This window comes from Triticum aestivum, chromosome 4D (assembly GCF_018294505.1).
Source record: "Triticum aestivum cultivar Chinese Spring chromosome 4D, IWGSC CS RefSeq v2.1, whole genome shotgun sequence".
Lineage (NCBI taxonomy): Eukaryota > Viridiplantae > Streptophyta > Magnoliopsida > Poales > Poaceae > Triticum > Triticum aestivum.
The window spans coordinates 37,051,412-37,065,023 of record NC_057805.1 but is presented as its reverse complement, the minus strand read 5'-3'; the positions used below and the strand labels follow the sequence as shown (position 1 = coordinate 37,065,023).

At 48.0% G+C, this 13,612-nt stretch overlaps 1 pseudogene; it reads right to left on the bottom strand.

Annotated features, from left to right (window-relative positions):
- Positions 1 to 749, bottom strand: part of LOC123095997 (serine carboxypeptidase-like 2) — an 84,671-nt pseudogene extending 83,922 nt beyond the window's left edge.
- Positions 750 to 13,612: the final 12,863 nt, after the last annotated feature.

Sequence of the window (13,612 nt, the reverse complement as noted above, 5' to 3'; positions counted from 1 at the left end):
CTTGTCGCATAGTTCAGTTTCAACCCTAATCCAACTTTCAACCCTAAACTATAGAGACCCTAAACCGGTGGGTTCCGATTCCTTCGGCAATCTAAACACCAGAACTGGTCCTTGGGACGGAACCGACCCGTGCCGTTCCGCTTCGTGACAGAAACCAAACACATCCTAACCGACTTCGAAGACCATGCCGCTGAAGCCCAAGCAGCCGGGCCCGCCGGTGAGCCACAGGATGACGGGGTCCGTGCCGGGGCTCCTCTCCGACTCGACGAAGTAGTAGAAGAGCTCCGTCCCAGTGTCCTTCTCCACGCCCACGTATTTGCAACGCACGGCATGCAATTCCGGACGGCCATGAGAGGCTCGTGCCCATTTCAAGATCGAACCAGCGACAGGCTTACCCCGTTTCGAGGTAGAAGGGGAGAGGGCCATCGAATCCTGGCAGGTGGGTGACCACCGTCGACGCCGACGCCGATGTCAAGCACGAGAGCAGCAGAAGCAGGAGGCCGGGAACGAGCTGCAGCACCAGCAAGAGGCGGCGTCGCCCAGCGGTAGGCGTCTGGAGAAGCTTGACAGGCATATTGTTCTTTCTTTCTTGCTTGCTTGCTTTTCCGGGTGCTAGCTTGTAGGAGTAGTTGTGGGCACCGGCCTCGTTTAGATGAACTAGTACTAGATCACAGTGACTTGACCCGTTCGCGTGTGACTTGACGGATCACCTACTCACTTATTGTTGTCATGTCACAAGAAAAAAAATGTCGGTGTGGATCATGTTGTCACAAAGAAAGCATGCGTGATTGGCTCAACAAGCCCCAACGGTACAAATAATGAGTGTAGGAAAGCAATAATACTACACGCACGGAAAGAATCGACTGACTTTCACGGACCACGCTGCATGCTGTAGGCGACGCTACACGTCCGTTGACTGATTTTCTGATTTTATCAGTCGCCTCGACGACCGTTGGATGACCGACCTGATAGCCGCCTGATCTACTGTCCGCGCCTCACATGTCCACTAGTTATTTTCCGCAACAACTGCTCTGTTGCAAAAACATTAGCACTCTTGCTCCCGCCCCCCGATAGATCTGCGCCCCGCACGATTTCGCAACAAGAGCATTTCCTGCAACAATGCTCTTGTTGCAGGATCTGGTCTTCTCTGATTTCCTGCAACAATGCTCTTGTTTCGTGAAGCTCCATCTAGCAAATCCCATCAACAATCTTCGATGAGCTCTTGTTTCTGAAACACTAGCTCTGTTCCACTCTGAATCATGAACACCTGCGTGAAAAAACAACAGCTCTGTTTCGAAAACAATAGCTCTGTTTCAGTAACGGCTCCGGGCACTCCGGTGAAGCCGCGATGCACTGGCGGATGCCGCGACAACGGCGGAGCGGGAGGCAGGGCCGCTGTTGTGCTTCTCAACTGCGCTTGAAGCAACGATAGATGCAGAAGCAGAAGCGACAGGCTGGGAGCACGTGGGCCGGAGTTGCAGCAAGCATCAGCAGCCGTGGTAGACAGCTGATGGGGTGGGGTCTTTGGTTGAGTGCGGGGGCAGCGGGTACACAAGAGAGAGGAGAGGGAGAGATGAGGATGAAAATTCTCGATGGAAAGGATGGATAAGGTTGGGACGTGGGGAGTGGGACGGGACCACCGGGGCACGTGGCGGACACCAAAGGCGGCCGATGGAGTGGTGGAAATCAGCCCCTGATTTTAACTTGTGAGCCCGTCTCACTTAACCAAATTTAAACTAATCAATTGCTAACTACTCATAATCCCCTGTAAAGCCCCGTGTGTCTAGCATTGCTCGTAAGAAAAGCATGTGACTTTTTAAGCCCTCCGTGTCCCACATTTTCACACCGCGCACGAGGGGGGAGACTCTAAGATGACGTCCATGCACTAGTAGGAAAAGGGGCTTTTACCCCGGTTCATAAGGGCCTTTAGTCCCGGTTCTGGAACCAGGACTAAAGGGTCGTTACTAATGCCCTAGCCCTTTAGTCCCGGTTCTTACACGAACCGGGACTAAAGGCCGTCCACGTGGCCGGTGCGGGGAGCCCAGGCAGGAGGGCTTTTGGTCCCGGTTGGTGCCACCAACCGGGACCAATAGGCAGGGCCTTTTGTCCCGGTTGGTGTCACCAACCGGGACCAATAGGCATCCACGCGTCAGCAGCTTGCAGGAGCAGAGGTTTTTTTTTTGAAAGGGGGTGGTTTAGGGGTTTTGGGGGGTTAATTTAGGTGTTTCATATATTGTGTTAGCTAGCTAATTAATAGAGAGAAGTGTCCTCTCTTATCTCCGTGCTTGGTCGACGCTACGTACTATATACGTATGGAGAAGAGTAGACACGCTAGCTAGTAATCAAATGAAGGAAACAGAAGATCGTCATGAACATATGCATACAGAGAGAAGTGATATCGACCACCTCTCCTTCTCCGAGATATTGGTCGAACAACAAGTTCTCGTATATCTATCCGACACTACCGGCTACATATATACAATAATTATCTCTTACAATACAATCTCCTAATTAAATTGTAGGAACACAGGGTCCACATAGTATTCTCCGTTTTCAGCAATCACGTGGTCAAGGAAGAATGCCGCCAATTCCTCTTGAATTCCTCGCATACGATCTGGTGCTAGGAGTTCATCCCGCTTCCGAAACATCTAATTTGAAGAAGGGGGTCAATACATATATATATATATATATGAATAAATGAAACTCAACACAAATGACGGTAATAAAATAAAATTGTGAATATTATTGCTTACGCACTTCATATTGTTCTTCAGTGTAGCCCCGCTCACAGGTCGTGTAGCGGATGGACTCGCAAACGTAGTATCCATAGTAATTATTCCCGGGTTCCTGCCACAACCACTTTACAAGAAATAGAGGTCAATCAAACTGATAAGCAAGCATGCTAAATGGTATTGATGAAACTAGCGCTTGAATCACTAGGAGATGCACGGAACATGCTACTATAGTACTTACTTTCGGGTGATTAAATTCAGCTTCTTCGGCAGTCCCGGAGCTTTTGAGGTGAATTTTCTCCAAACCCTGCCAGACAAAGAAAACAATTACTTGATATCAGGAAATGAACAAAGTTGCTGATATGGTGGATAATGATCGATTTAACTTACTTCTCGAGCATTTGAGTCATGTTCGCATAGTCCTCGGGATCTTTTCGTCTCGAGTCTAAGACGGTTACTACTCCCTGCTCAAGCTTAATCTCTAGGAGAATATAGTGGAAGCTGCGCATGCATGCATAAGTCATCAATTACATTACCATAACCTGGACTAATAAGGGAAACCGAATATGCACAAGACAGTAACACTCACTTGAAGTTGTAAGGAAAGAGTATTATATCTTTGTTTTGATTTAATACCAACGATTGTAGCAAGTTGGCCTCGGCTTCTTTGGGATGTTTTTCAACCGTATATGCATCTATGAGATTTGTGTTAATGAACCCAATATCACCGATTTGTCTTTTCTTCAATTCGGCGATCTTCAATCTGCATAATATAGTGAGGATAAGTATAAATACATGCAATGAAAGAGCTGACCTATATAGAGAGACTTAATGACAGAAGTAGTACTACTTACAGACAGTAGCAAGTGATCGTTGTTTTATCGAGGGCCTTTTGATTGTAAAACTGGAAGAAATCCTCAAATGGAACATTCAGCAGATCAATTCCAACGAGGTCATGCTCCGGTTTAACTCTCAGCGTCAAAGTATCCATCCCATCAGACTCTCTGCAGGTTTTCATGTACCAATCATGTAGTCTTCGCATCATCGTGCTTAGAGATCTTTCATCTTTGACGAGAGGCTTTCCGTAATGGTATTTGTGTTCGTCCACCTCCATGATTTCATAATGTACATCGTCGGGCAGGTAATCTCCAAGATTGCTATAACCGGGCACCATACTCGGATCATTAGCGACGATGTCTTTTGACACCTTGAGCGGGGGGCACGATTGGTTCGCTTGTTCGCCGAGCTGGGCAATTTTTTTCCCAGCTCGTCGTTCTTTTAACCTTTTATCACTGACAGTACTTCCCGACCGCTCCGCTTCGGCATATGTCTTTGCAAGAATGCGCTCATAGTTGCCTCTCGGCGGAGACTTTGGTGGTTTTGTAAGGGCAGCCAGAGTGCGCTTTGCTTTCACCGGATCTACCTTCTCCTCCGGAGGTGGATGTTTCTTTGCTTTCACCCCTTCAAAGAAGTTCTTCACTTCGGCTCGCACGATCTTCGCGTTCTCCTCCTCGGTCCTCTCGTATGGTAACTTCTTTGGAGTCTTCAGAGAAGGACCGAATCTGTATTGCCTCCCGCCTCTGGCAGCTGTACTGCTAGACGCCGGCAGAGCAGACGGAGCGGCTGCGGCTATCTTCTTTCCTTGCTTACGAGGCGGAGAAGGACTACAACGCGCCGGAGCAGCCGCAGCGGCGGCGGGTCTCTTCCGCCCTTGCTGACGAGGCAGAGAAGGAGGAGGTTGGCTGCTCTGGCGCGTCGGCGCTGGCGGAGGAGGCGGAGTGCCGCCACGCGCCGGAGAAGGAGGCTGAGTGCCCTCATCACTCGCCGGAGGAGGAGGCGGAGGAGGAGGCGGAGTGCCCTTACTCGCCGGAGCCGTCCAGTTCGGAAGCTTGATGAGCTCCTTCCGCCATAGGCATGGAGTCTTCAGAGCAGAACCCAGCCGAGTCTCCCCTTCACCGGTAGGGTGGTCAAGCTGGAGCTCCTCAAATCCCTCCGTTATTTCATCCACCATCACCCTAGCATATCCTTCTAGAATCGGCCGGCAGTGGTAGGTTGCGCCGGGTTCAGGAGGTAAAACAGAGCCAACAGCCGCCTTGACTTTGAAGTTCTGCCATTCCGCCATAAGGTGGCAATGTTGAGACTCCGTGATAGCATCCACGGGGTAGCTAGCAGGAGCCGCATGCTCCAGCTGAAGCAGCTCGGTGGAAGCCACGCTGCTTCTCCGCTGAGATGGCGGTGTAGCTTCGGGGGCAGTTTCGGCATGTCGATTGCCGTCTCGTTCCTCTAGCGCTTGAACCCTTTCGTGCAGCTTCTGAATTTGGATCTGCTCCACTTTTTTCCTCCTCTCCTGGCTTTTGTAACCGCCCGCGTCCGGAAAACCAGCCTTCCACGGAACGGAGCCTGGCGTGCCTCGTGTCCGTCCAGGGTGCTCAGGATTCCCGAGGGCCATTGTGAGCTCGTCGTTCTCTCTGTCTGGAACGAACGTCCCTTCCTGCGCTCTATCGATATATTGCTGAATCTTCTTGACTGTTATTCTCAAAAGCTCGTTCGTCCAAACGCACCTCCCTGATACAGGGTCCAAGGTTCCGCCAGCCCCGAAGAACCAAGTCCGGCAACGGTCTGTCCAGTTCATTGTCTGTGGTTCGATCCCTTTTTCAAGCAGGTCATTCTCAGCCTTGGCCCACTTAGGTCGGGCTTTGAGGTAGCCACCTGACCCCGTGCGATGGTGAAGCTTCTTCTTCGCAGCATTCTTCTTGTTTGTTGCTGACATCTTCTTACTCTTTTCCGTTGTCTTGTGGGCCACAAATGCGGGCCAGTGATCTCTGATCTTCTCATACCGGCCGATGAATTCTGGTGTCTCTTCTTTGTCGACAAACGTTTTCAGCTCATTCTTCCACCTCCTGAATAGGTCTGCCATCTTCTTAAGAGCATGAGACTTGATTAATTGCTCTATAATTGGCTTCTCCGGATCCTCCTCTGGCGGTAGGGTGAAATTTGCCTTCAGCTTAGTCCAAAGATCATCTTTCTGCATATCATTGACATAAGACACCTCAGGGTCTTCCTTCTTAGGCTTATACCATTGGTGGATGCTGATCGGGATCTTGTCCCTAACTAGAACCCCGCACTGAGCAGCAAATGCATCCTTTGTCCGGAGGGGTTCAATCCGTTGGCCGTCGCGCGCGATTGCTGTGATCTCAAACCTTTCATCCGAGCGCAACTTTCTCTTCGGGCCTCGTCTCTTTACCGAAGTTGTGCTCGATCCGGAGGGCTAGAAAAAAGAAGAAAGACGAGTGTTAATTAATATGTGTACATACCAAAACAATGAATGCATCAATTAGCTAGTCAGCACAGGCTTAACTAATATATTTACCTGGCCGGACTCTGTTCGGTCACCGGAGCCGTCACCACGGGCTCCTTCTTGCACCAGCATTGGGTCACTGGAGCCATCATAATCATGTCTTTCCTCCTCTACTCTTCGATCACCGTAGCCTGCTTCTTCACCCTGTTCTTCCAGACCATCATTGTCGTTAAGATACGACAAGATATCACCTCCGGCTAAGATTATGTCCCCCAACACCTCTTCTGCTTGCTCATCTCGTCCGTGCTCCATTGTTTCTGCAAATATTACAACATGGCAATTATTACACAAACATGATAGCAGGTGGATATATTAGTGCAAACGTAGACCTAGCTTATTCCGGGTTTGGGGTGGCCTAGGCAACGCTTCAAGGGTAGGGGCGCGGCGGGAGGGGGTAGGAGACCGACATCGTTTTTTCTAGGGTTTGGGTGTCCTCGAGAGTTTTGGTCGAGCGAGAGGGCCGGGGGGTGCTCCCGTGGTATAAGTTATCACGGTCGAGAGGGGGTATAAATATCGACCGTCCATCATGTCGAAGTTATCTGGGAGGGAGTTATATATATCGACAACGACGACATACATACATGGGAAAATAATGTTATCGGGGAGGGGGTATATCGACCCCCCCCCCTCACGTGTTGAAGTTATCGGGAGGGGGTTATATCGACAACGACGACATACGTACATGGGAAAATAATATTATCGGCGGGGAGGGGGTATATCGACCCCCCCTCGTGATGAAGGTATCGGGAGAGGGGTATATCGACGACGACAGACCCGATAAAACATAAGAAAACGAAGAAGAAATAAAAAGAGGAGAAGAAGAAAAGGAATAGAGGAGAAGATCGAAGAAAAAAAAGAAGAAAAAAAAAGAGGAGAAGAAGAAAGGAATAGAGGAGAGAAGAACAAAAAATAGAATTTTTTCTATTTTTTCTTCTTCTCTTCTATTCCTTTCTTCTTCTCCTCTTCTTTTTCTTCTTTTTTCCTCTTCTTATTTATTTCTCCTCTTCTTCCTCTCCTCTTCTTCTCCTTTCTTCCTCTTCTTATTTTCCTTTTTATATGAACATATCATCATATATGTGAACATACATTTTCTTTGCATATGCATATGAACATACATTTTCTTTGCATATGCATATGAACATAAATACATACATTTTTCTTTCATATGAACATACATACATACATTTTCTTTGCATATGACCATACATACATTTTTCTTTGCATATGACCATTCATACATTTTCTTTGCGTATGCTTTGCATATAAACATACATACATATGAACATACATACATACATATAAACATAACATACATACACAAAAAAATTAAAAAATCTGCCTAAAAAATTATATGAAAAAAAAGCATACATCATCCATCCATCCATATAATCAACATATGCATATGAAAAAAAATTAGATGAAAAAAAATTAGATGAAAAAATTATATGAAGAGGATCGAGGGGACAGGGAGGAAAGGGGGTCGCCGGAGCCGGACCGAACGGGGAGGAGGGGCGGCGTCGAGGCAGGGGCGGCAGTGGGGGCGGGCGCCGGCGACGACGACAATGGTGGGGGCGGGCCGGGGCGCAGGGGCGCGGCCGTGCGTGCTCGGGGACGGGGCAGGGGCAGGGGCGGCGGCCGGCGTGGGCTCGGGCGCGGGGCAGGGGCACGGGGAGACGGGGATGGCGGCCGGTGGCGGCGACGGCGACGAGGAGCGCGCGAGCGATTTGGGCAGCCTGGCGGCGGGGGCAACTGGCGAGGGAGGCGAGGGAGATGTGAAATTTTCACAAGTCCTGGTTATATAGCAAGGGCATTGGTACCGGTTCGTGGCACCAACCGGGACCAATGGCCCCCCTTTAGTCCCGGTTGGTGCCACCAACCGGGACAAAAGGTCCCTTTTCAGCAGCGCAAAGGGCAGGAAGCGGCGGCCTTTGGTCCCGGTTGGTGGCACCAACCGGGACTAGGGGGGGGCATTGGTCCCGGTTGGTGCCACGAACCGGTACCAATGCCCCCTTTAGTCCCGGTTGGTGCCACCAACCGGGACCAAAGGCCTTGCGCTGCCCGCGGCCAAAAGTTTAGTCCCACCTCGCTAGTTGAGTGGGGCTCGGAGGGGTTTATAAGCCCCACTGCGGCTGCCCTCTCGAGCTCCTCTCAAATGCAGGCTTACGGGCCTAATGTCACACTGTGCTGTCTGTGGGCCTATTGGGCCTTCTGCGGGCCTGAATCCTGGCCCAGGTTGGGTTTCTAGTCGTATTCAGGCCGTGGTGGCCCAATAGGTGGCAGTTTTTTTAATTTTTTTCCAGTTTTTTGGTTCTGTTTTTTGCATTATTTATTTTCCCATTTATCTCGTATCCTTTGTAAGTCAATACAGTCGAAGATGGTCCCCTGGACAACGAGTACAACTCATCACAAACAGTGGTGTCACCTCTGAGACGTGTTTCCAACCAACTGCTGAAAGTCCTGATGTGTTCACATGTAATCCAGTCGTCACACTGCTTCGGGTGTTTGGAGCGCAGACTGTTCTTGTGTTCATCGACATACGGGGTCACCAAGGTAGAGTTCTGTAGAACTGTGTAGTGTGCTTGAGACCAAGAATTTCCGTCCCTGCATATTATTGAGTCCCCCTCCTCCAAGCGTGCCTTTTTCAGTCAGTCTCCCCTCATACCGCGATTTAGGGAGACCTATCTTCTTAAGGCCGGGAATGAAGTCAACACAAAACCCAATGACATCCTCTGTTTGATGGCCCATGGAGATGCTTCCTTCTGGCCTAGCGCGGTTACGGACATATTTCTTTAGGACTCCCATGAACCTCTCAAAGGGGAACATATTGTGTAGAAATACGGGCCCCAGAATGACAATCTCGTCGACTAGATGAACTAGGACGTGCGTCATGATATTGAAGAAGGATGGTGGGAACACCAGCTCGAAACTGATAAGACATTGCGCCACATCACTCCTTAGCCTTGGTATGATTTCTGGATCGATCACCTTCTGAGAGATTGCATTGAGGAATGCACATAGCTTCACAATGGCTAATCGGACGTTTTCCGGTAGAAGCCCCCTCAATGCAACCGGAAGCAGTTCCGTTATAATCACGTGGCAGTCATGAGACTTTAGGTTCTGGAACTTTTTCTCTGGCATATTTATTATTCCCTTTATATTTGACGAGAAGCCAGTCGGGACCTTCATACTGAGCAGGCATTCAAAGAAAATTTCTTTCTCTTCTTTCGTAAGAGCGTAGCTGGCAGGACCTTCATACTGCTTCGGAGGCATGCCGTCTTTTTCGTGCAAACGTTGCAGGTCCTCCCGTGCCTCAGGTGTATCTTTTGTCTTCCCATACACGCCCAAGAAGTCTAACAGGTTCACGCAAAGGTTCTTCGTCACGTGCATCACGTCGATTGAAGAGCGGACCTCTAGCTCTTTCCAGTAGGGTAGGTCCCAAAATATAGATTTCTTCTTCCACATGGGTGCGTGTCCCTCAGCGTCATTCGGAACAGTTAGTCCACCGAGACCCTTTCCAAAGATTACGTGTAAATCATTGACCATAGCAAGTACGTGATCACCGATACGCATGGCGGGCTTCTTCCGGTGATCTGCCTCGCCTTTGAAATGCTTGCCTTTCTTTCGACATTGATGGTTGGTCGGAAGAAATCGACGATGGCCCACGTACACATTCTTCCTGCTTTTGTCCAGGTATATACTTTCAGTGTCATCTAAACAGTGCGTGCATGCGTGGTATCCCTTGTTTGTCTGTCCTGAAAGGTTACTGAGAGCGGGCCAATCGTTGATGGTTACAAACAGCAACGCGTGCAGGTTAAATTCCTCCTGTTTGTGCTCATCCCACGTACGTACACCGTTTCCATTCCACAGCTGTAAAAGTTCTTCAACTAATGGCCTTAGATACACATGAATGTCGTTGCCGGGTTGTTTAGGGCCTTGGATGAGAACTGGCATCATAATGAACTTCCGCTTCATGCACATCCAAGGAGGAAGGTTATACATACATAGAGTCACGGGCCAGGTGCTGTGATTGCTGCTCTGCTCCCCGAAAGGATTAATGCCATCCGCGCTTAAACCAAACCATACGTTCCTTGGGTCAGCTGCAAACTCAGCCCAATACTTTCTCTCGATTTTCTCCACTGCGACCCGTCAGCGGGTGCTCTCAACTTCCCGTCTTTCTTACGGTCCTCACTGTGCCATCGCATCAACTTGGCATGCTCTTCGTTTCTGAACAGACGTTTCAACCGTGGTATTATAGGAGCATACCACATCACCTTCGCAGGAACCCTCTTCCTGGGGGGCTCGTCGTCAACATCACCAGGGTCATCTCGTTTGATCTTATACCGCAATGCACCGCATACCGGGCATGCGTTCAGATCCTTGTACGCACCGCGGTAGAGGATGCAGTCATTAGGGCATGCATGTATCTTCTGCACCTCCAATCCTAGAGGGCATACGACCTTCTTTGCTGCGTATGTATTGTCAGGCAATTCGTTATCCTTTGGAAGCTTCTTCTTCAATATTTTCAATAGCTTCTCAAATCCTTTGTCAGGCACAGCATTCTCTGCCTTCCACTGCAGCAATTCCAGTACGGTACCGAGCTTTGTGTTGCCATCTTCGCAATTGGGGTACAACCCTTTTTTGTGATCCTCTAACATGCGATCGAACTTCAGGTTCTCCTTTTGACTTTCGCATTGCGTCCTTGCATCGACTATGACCCGGCGGAGATCATCATCATCGGGCACTGGTTCCTCTTGATCTTCAGCAGCTTCCCCCCTTGCAGCATCAGTGGGCACATCGTCTGGTTCCTCTTGATCTTCAGCAGCTTCCCCCGTTGCAGCATCACCGTATTCAGGGGGCACATAGTTGTCATCGTCCTCTTCTTCTTCGCCGTCTTCCATCATAATCCCTATTTCTCCGTGCCTCGTCCACACATTATAGTGTGGCATGAAACCCTTGTAAAGCAGGTGGGTGTGAAGGATTTTCCGGTCAGAGTAAGACTTCGTATTCCCACATATAGGGCATGGACAACACATAAAACCATTCTGCTTGTTTGCCTCGGCCACTTCGAGAAAATCATGCACACCCTTAATGTACTCGGAGGTGTGTCTGTCACCGTACATCCATTGCCGGTTCATCTGCGTGCATTATATATAATTAAGTGTGTCAAAAACCATTACAGAACATCATGAATAGATAATTAAGTGACCAAATTAATATAAGTTCATCATCACATTAAAACCAAAGTACATACATAGTTCTCATCTAACAACATATATATAGCTCTCCAGAGCATCTAATTAATTAAACCATACATTGAAACTATGTAAAACATTTCAATGCGAAAACAAATGTGATCATAATCGCAACCAAGGTAACAATTGATCCAACGGCATAATGATACCAAGCCTCGGTATGAATGGCATATTTTCTAATCTTCAAGCGCATTGCATCCATCTTGATCTTGTGATAATCGACGACATCCGCAACATGCAACTCCAATATCATCTTCTCCTCCTCAAATTTTTTTACTTTTTCCTTCAAGTAATTGTTTTCTTCTTCAACTAAATTTAACCTCTCGACAATAGGGCCGGTTAGAATTTCCGGTTCAACCACCTCCTAGATAAATAAAATCTATGTCACGTTGGTCGGTATATTTGTCATAAACAATAAATGAACCAAATAGTTATAAAAAGATAATATATACCACATCCGAATCATAGACAGGACGAGGGCCGACGGGGGCGGATACCAAAACCATCGCACTATGTAATAAGAAGGAATAATAAAAGTAACAAAATTAGACAAGTAACTATCTAAAATAAGAATTTTTTCCTTTCAGAAAGAAGATAAGAACAAGAGGCTCTCCACGGTGGTGCTGGCGACGAGATCGGCGCGGGCGATCGACGGCGGTGAAGACGGGGACGGGACGTGACGGACCGCTAAACCTAGACAAATCTCGGGGAAAATGGAGCTCGGAGGTCGAGTTTCGAGAGGACAAAGATTAACTAGTGTTGCTCAGACATTTCATCGAACACCTCATGTGCATAGGAGGTGAGCTAGAGCACCCAAATGCCCTCCCCTCGCCGGCCAGAAAAAACAGAGCACTCTGGAGTGCTCTGCTGTGGCGATGGGGTATATATAGGGAACTCATTGGTCCCGGTTAGTGGCACCAACCGGGACTAAGGCCTTTGGTCCCGGTTGGTGCCACGAACCGGGACCAATGCCCCCTTTAGTCCCGGTTGGTGGCACCAACCGGGACCAAAGGCCTTGTGCTGCCCCGCGTCAAAATTTTAGTCCCACCTCGCTAGTTGAGAGAGCTCGAGAGTGGTTTATAAGCGCTGCTGCGCCCACCCTCTCGAACTCCTCTCAACTGCAGGCTTTCGGGCCTAACTGTTCTCTTTGCCTGTGGGGCCTACTGGGCCTTCTGCGGGCCTGAATCCTGGCCCATGGATGGGTTTCTAGTCGTATTCAGGCCGTGGTGGCCCAGTAGGTGGCATAATTTTTTTCCTCTGTTTTTTCTCTTTTGCTTTATTTGTTTTGTTTTGTTTCTACTTACAACAAAAAACTTATTTATTTTATTTCTAATTACTTATGTATTTTACTTTAATTATTTTATTTTTATTTATTTTACTGCTGCTATTTTTATTTATTTTACTGCTACTATTTTTACTTAATTTATTAAGGTTTATTTATTGTAGTTACTATAGTTTACTTTATTTTATTTTATTAAGGTTTATTTAGTTTTATTTATTTTATTAAGGTTTATTTATTTTATAAATATAAAAAAATGAACATGGATGCGCTTATAGAGAAAATTAAACCTAAATTCACGGTAAATTTCAATTTACTGTGAATTTAGGTGAAATTCCCTGTATAAGGGCATCTATTTTCACTTTATTAGCAGCTCAACAAGGCATAGAGGGATGGGCTTATAAACTGGTGTGAGCGCCCTTCGGTTGGCGAGGTGGGATTAAACACTGGCCGCAACTAGGACCAGCCCTTTAGTCCCGGTTTGTGGTATGAACCGGGACTAAAGAGTGGTGGGCCAGGAGCGTGGCCCATTGGTCCCGGTTTGTCCCACCAACCGGGACCAAAGGGTCCGGACGAACCGGGACCAATGCCCCCACGAGGCCCGGCAGGCCCCTGGCCGCACGAACCGGGACCAATGCTCACATTAGTCCCGGTTCGTGACTGAACCGGGACTAATGTGAATATTGCCATGTGACCAAAGCCCAGTTTTCTACTAATGATGCTATATCTCCCAAATTGCTACTCATCCATGCATGTTCCACGCATGCTTAAGATAGTGCAAAAATGAGTTGAATATAGATAAGTCTCTGTCAGCGTGCAAGGCGTGCATATGTATAACAAAACCGATGATGTAGCGGTATGCATGCCTTTTATTTTAGTCGACTTGCATGGAATTTCATATATGTGTACGATGATTTTTTTTCCGATAGTACGCCTAGGCATATCACATTTTATAGAAGGCAGAAGTTGAATTATAAAACACTACAACTTG